Source organism: Cetorhinus maximus, chromosome 25 (assembly GCF_964194155.1).
Source record: "Cetorhinus maximus chromosome 25, sCetMax3.hap1.1, whole genome shotgun sequence".
Classification (NCBI taxonomy): Eukaryota; Metazoa; Chordata; class Chondrichthyes; order Lamniformes; family Cetorhinidae; genus Cetorhinus; species Cetorhinus maximus.
The window spans coordinates 12,295,402-12,301,881 of NC_135903.1; the positions used below are offsets into that span (position 1 = coordinate 12,295,402).

Sequence of the window (6,480 nt, forward strand, 5' to 3'; positions counted from 1 at the left end):
ACTTCCTCCCTCAGCACCCTCCTTTCTGGTCTGAAGAGGAGTTTCCGGGGAATTCTCAGCTGTCCCTTCTTTTCCCTGGCTACTTGTCTTCCTTTCATCTTCCCACCTTCTATTTTTCTTGGGTTTCTAGGGGTGACGGAAAAAAGGTTTAGATTTATGGACTAGCTCATAATTGTCAGCCATCTCTGTTGCCTGTTGTTATGACTGATCCCTGGGCAAGGTCCCCCAATTTGTTAACTCCCTGAATGGGACTCTAATTTTGTTATGCTCCTGGATGAGGAGGAATGAACTGGCTCCCCTTCTTTATTCAACGCCCTTGGTTGATTGCAACAAGGTTACAAAGTTAATTTAAAAGGAATCCCTTCCCCCATGGATACCTTTTCCCAGTCGAAGTGTATTTATGTTTTAGAAGGAACCAATTTAACCAGACTTTGTTAAGTTAAAGAAATTCTTTGAGTAAGTTTATTAGTTACTAAAAAGCTGAGAAAAAAACACACATCAGAAGTGAGAAGTTGAGTCCAAATAAAAGTTTAAAAAAATACAAATCGGTCCTTGGCTTGTCCGTGAGGAGTAGATGGCGAAATGTTGTGGCTGTTAAGTTGGGTGATTCCAGTAGAGATGACTGGCAGTTTAGCAGTTGGTTTAGAGACACTTGGTTCTGCAGGTTGGCTGAAGAAGCTATCCTATTTCCTTTTTGATTGTGGTTTTGCTGATTTGCCTCCATCAACAGGGAGAGAGAGAAAAATAGCCTTTTGTCTGCAATCTGCAGCTGATGCCTTGTTGATCCTTTTCTGCTGTGACTCACAGCACACACTAGCACATGCAGATTAAGCTGGCAGCTAGCTTTTTAACCCATTTCTTTCTGTATTCCTGGAAGGGAAAAAACAAACATGTCCTTCGCCCAGAGCTTGTTTCTTTCAACTCAGATCATTTCCACATTCTGAGATATAACTCAACAGGAGATGGTCTTGAATGGCTGCTGAGATGTGGAAATCAGCCTCCATTGTCTCCACAACCACAGGAGATTAAAGTTCAGTCTTTTGCATTTCACTTCTTCCCTTCAAGTGTCTTTGTCTAAAGTAGGCCTTGACACCCTTTTAGGTGCAATATTCCATGTTCTCTCGGAACTAGTCGGTCAAGCGTAATGTACATAGGAACTTTCCAGTAAGTGGTTACTTTACATTCTCAGCTATCTTTTGCTCATTTTTTGCTTGTATGTCTTTAAAAAACCTCTTTCTTAAAATGTTTAACATGCCCGTAAGTAATTCGGGGCTGTAATCCACTGTCATGACACTGTCTAACTGTTGCAGCCCTCTGGTCTTCAACATGGGTTGTAACTAATGGAGGAAGTGATTTTTAAAATTCTTCCAGGGGAATTACATCCCTAAAGGTTTCATATGTTGTATCTACCTTTAAAGCCTGTTCCCAATGGTCAAAATTACTTTGTTTTACCCTCTCAAATTCAATATAGGTCAGCCCAAGCTGTTTCCTTATGTTCCAAAATTTCTACCTGTATGGCTCCGGACTAACTCATATGCTCTCAGAATAGCCTTTTTTACTGCATCATAATCTACAGATGCCTCTTCTGACAGAGATGCATAAACCTCATGAGCTCTATCCACCAACCTACTGTGTAAGAGCAATGTCCAGATTTCTTTTGGCAACTTCATTTGCTTAGCTACCTTCTCAAATGAAATAAAGAACGCTTCTACAACCCTTTCCTCAAACTTTGGGAGGACTGGTACAAACTTAAGCATGTCCTCACTGGGCTTTGGATTGGAGGTGTTTCTTTCATTATCAGGACCTTCTTCTACATCTGAGGCCTCTTTTTTTAAAGTCCAGCCTTTAAAGCCTGTATTCCCTTTCTCGTTCCTTCTCTTTTTCTTCCATTACTAACTTCTCTCTCTGGAGATCAAGTTTTCACTTTTCTAATTCTCTTTCTATTGCCATATCTCACTCCTGCCTTTCTGCTTGCTCCCTTTGAAACACTCCCTCTTTTTTCCCTTTCCTCTCATTCCCTTGCTTTTTCCTTTTCCTTTCCAACTTCTTCTATTCTAACTTAAACTGTGCCCATGTAAACTTGTCTCTTTCTGATTCTAAAGGTTCCTCTGGTTCTTTCACTTCCATTTTCAGCTTTTCGACCACTAGTTTTCGAAGCTCTGCTTTCTTAGCTTTTGTTCTAACTTCTATCTGTAACTCCTCCGCCACATTCACCAACTGAGAGATTGTTAATATCATTACAGAATCATAATTTAACCCAGGCTATTTCAAAAATCACTTCCATCAAAGATAGCTATTTTCATTTACTAATGTGTAAGAGACCTGGTCTCTGTCCTTTTATCCCTTACCAATTGCTGTTATTCCGTGTCCAATCGCCCGCTGTCCGCATTTCAAATCCCGCAAGAGCCCCCAATTTATGTTACAACCGGGATGGGAGGAGTGCATGTATGATCTAGCCCCACTACTCCGCAGGCTGTACCATTAATTTAAAAGTTTAATTTTCTCACCAAAATAGCCAATCACCTATTTCTCCTACTGGTGCCCAGAATAAAAGAATCTTCAACCAGGCTTCTTTCAATTTGTTTATTATAAAACAAAACTTTTTTTTTTAACAAGTTGCAAGCACTGGGTTAACAAAACAATTGTAATCGGGAAGTATAACTATCTCTTCCTACAGAATTCCCCCAGCACACACGCATGCACACACACACACAGACACACACACACAGACACACACACAGACACACAGACAAGTAAAGCACAAACAGAGTCTCTCTGCAGAGATGGGCTTTAGAGGATGAGCGTTATAAAATAAAGGATAAAGTGCGCAGGACCTTGACACTATCGACCTGGAGTTCTCTCATGTGATGACAGGCCACTGGTCCTGGTGATGTTTGAAAATTCTCACCAACTGGTCTCAGCTTTGCAGGTCCAAATGCAGACCAGTTATACCTAGATGAGGGTTCTCTGGCTACAGGTTGATAGCCACATACAATTTTAGACAAGGTAAAGAGAGACTGAGAGCCAGTTAGGGTAGCCTACCTTCCTCAGCTTGTTCCCCAACCAGGCTGCCTTCAAAACCGGCAGGTTCACAACTTCAAGATTTTTTTTCTTTCTCCCATGTGATTTCCAGAAAGTTATTAGTCTTTGCTTTTCTTCAGTTTCTTTCCCCATCAATTAAAGTGATTACAGTTCAAAACAAACAATCTTCCACAAGATCTTCCACAAGTAAAATAAAGGTCAGGTGATTTCTTCGAAGAGGCCTGTTTGTTGACAGTTCCAAAGTGAACTTATGATCTTTTCGAAAAAAAAAAATCCCAGGTCAACATCCAAATGTACAAATAGTGCCAAGTCCTTCCATTTTGTAAAAGAAAAATTCAGTCTTGAAAGATATGATTCCAACACTATCTACATCCTGGAGGTTACCATTGACCAGAAACTGAACTGGACTAGCCATATAAATACTGTGGCTACAAAAGCAGGTCAGGGACTGGGAATTCTGTGGCGAGTAACTCACCACCTGACTTCCCAAAGTCCACCATCTAGAAGGCACAAGTCAGGAGTGTGATCGAATACTCTCCACGTCGGGATGAATGCAGCTCCAACAACACTCAAGAAGCTCAACATCATTCAGGACAAAGCAGCCCAAATGATTGGCACCCCGTGCACCACCTTAAACATTTACTCCTTCCACCACCAACACACACTGGCAGCAGTATGTACCATCTACAAATGCACTGAGCAACTCACCATGGCTCCTTCGACTGCACACTCCAAATCTGTGATCTCTATGACCTAGAAGGACATGGGCAGCAGATGCATGGGAACACCACCACCTGCAAGTTCCTCTCCCAAGTTGCACACAGTATCACAGTATATTTGCAATGCAGAAGGAGGTCGTTTGGCCCATTGAGTCTGCACTGGCTCTCTGAAAGAGCATTCCACCTAGTCCCACTCCCCTGCCTTATCCCTGTAACCTTGCGCATGCTCTCTTTTCAGATAGCAATCCAATTCCCTTTTGAATACCTCGATCGAACCTGCCTCCACCACACTTTCAGGAAGTTCCTTCCAGACTCCTACCACCCTCTGGGTGAAAAAACTTTTCCTCACACCACATTTACTCCTTTTGCCAATTATTTAGAATCTGTGCCCTCTAGTTCTAGATGTTCTCTTGAGTGGGAACATTTTCTCACTATTTAGCCTGTCCATACCCCTCAGGAACTTGAATACCTCGATCAAGTCTCCTTTTCTTCAAGGAAAACAGACCCGACCTCTCCAATCTATCCTCAAAGTTACAGTTCTTCATTCCAGGAATCATTCTTGTGAATCTCCTGACTTGGAAATATACCACCTTTCCTTCACTGTCACTGGGTCAAAATCCTGGAACTCCCTCCCTAACAGCACTGTGGGTGTACCTACACCACATAGACTGCAGCGGTTCAAGAAGGCAGCTCACCATCACCTTCTCAAGGGCAATTAGAGATGCCAGCCAGCGACACCCACATCCTGTGAACGAATAAAAAAAGTTGTGATGCCCCTCTGTTTTTTAATTCATTCTCAGGGTGTGGGCATTGTTGGTAAATCCAGCATAAATGCTCATCCCTAATTACCCTTGATTAAGTTGCGGTGAGCCACCTTCTCGAATGCAATGGGATGGTCTCCAAGGCTATTTCATAGGGCAGTTAAAAGTCAGTCATGTTACGGTGGATCTGGAGCCACACACAAGCCAGACCTATGGCAAATTAAAGGATATTAGTGATCTGGGTGTGTTTTTAAAGACAATCCAGTAGTTATATGGTCACTGTTGCTGATTCTTTTAAATAATAATGTTTAAATACCCCAGCTGCCATGGTAGTATTTGACCATTAGTCCATGCTTCTTGATTACTAGCCCAGTAACATAATCTCTTGCCAGCATAGTCTTTTTGGGTTTTTTTTTTGTCTTTTAACCCTTGGCGTACAAATTCACCTTTTAGACTGGAATAAGGCAGTGCAGAAAAACATGAAATTTTGGTTCCTTTTAAGTTCAGTAATGGCTATCAGATCAAAGATCAGAAGAAATAGGAGCAGGCGTAGGTCATTCGGCCCATCGAGCCTGTTCCACCATTCAATAAGATCATGGCTGATCTAATTGTGACCTTAAGTTCACTCTCCTGTTGCCCCACAACCCTTGATTCTCTTGTAGATCAAAAATCTGTCAAACTCAACCTTGAATATATTCAATGACCCAGCCTCCACTACTCTCCATGGAAGAGAATTCCAAAGACTAACAACCCTGTGAGAGAAGAAATCCCCCCTCATCTCATGGGAGACTTCTTATTTTTAAAATGTGCCCCCTAATACTAGATTCCCCCACAGGAGGAAACATCCTCTCAGCACCCACCCTGTCCAGCCCTCCTCAGAATCTTGTATGTTTCAATAAGATCGCCTCTCATTCTTCTAATCTCCAAGGAGTATAGGTCCAACCTGTTCAATCTTTCCTCATTAGACAGCCTCTTCGTCCCAGGAAACAACCTAGTGAACCTTCTCTGAACTGCTTCTGTGTAAGTATATCCCTCCTTAAGTAAGGAGACCAAAACTGTACGCAGTACTCTAGGTGCAGTCTCAGCACCGCCCCGTACAGTTCTAGCAAGACTTCCCTAGGCCTACGTTCCATTTGACTTCCTAATTACTTGCTGTATCTGCGTGTTAACCTTGTGTGACTGGTACAAGGACACCCAGATTCCACTGTATTGAAGCATTCTGCAGTCTCTCTCCGTTTAAATAATATTCTGCTTTTCTAATATTCTTGACAATTTGGACAACCTCACATTTCCCACACTTTCCCTCTGCTTGGATGTAAACCTGAAGATTTCATCACATAACTTCCAGTCTCTATCTGCCCCGCCTCCCCACGTAAAGCCCCCTTTTAAACTACCTCACCGCTCATCAGCTACTGTACCAATATGGCATCTCCCTTTCCCAAATCATCCATCCTTGTGGCCTCTACAGTCGGACATTCTCTCCTTGTTATTGACATGTTTTGTGGATTTCCCAAAGTTCAGCTCAAGTTGAATATTAGTGCAATTTCCAGTAGTGGTAAATACACTTTGCATCTCTTTGGCATTGAATTCTAGGAAGTTTCAACGTGGCTTACTTAGTCCACTAATAAACATTTTATTTTGCCGGTGTGCTTGTGATGATCATGATTCGCCACCTCAATTTGCTTCTATCAATACATTCCAGTATTCGCACATCCTGAGAGCAAATACTACAAAGATACTGGATTTTTGTCATCATTCCTCCTTCCAAGTGTTGCTCACTCCTTGTGAAGAATTCCTGATTTCCGTTCTACATTTACTTTTTATTTAGACATCTGTTCTACCCAGCTAGAATGCAATTTGAAGCATTATTCCATTCCTTTACCTCTCTTCTGAATCTCGAATGAGATCACTTTCTCCGACCCCTTTCTTAGTGGAGGAGTCTAACTTTCTCCAGTCTT

The 6,480-nt window shown here is 42.1% G+C and overlaps 1 protein-coding gene across 1 annotated transcript in view; it reads left to right on the forward strand.

The window, feature by feature from the left end:
- The window catches only part of klhl11 (kelch-like family member 11), a 51,533-nt gene that overhangs the window by 22,598 nt on the left and 22,455 nt on the right, over nucleotides 1–6,480 (forward strand). The window lies entirely within an intron of this gene.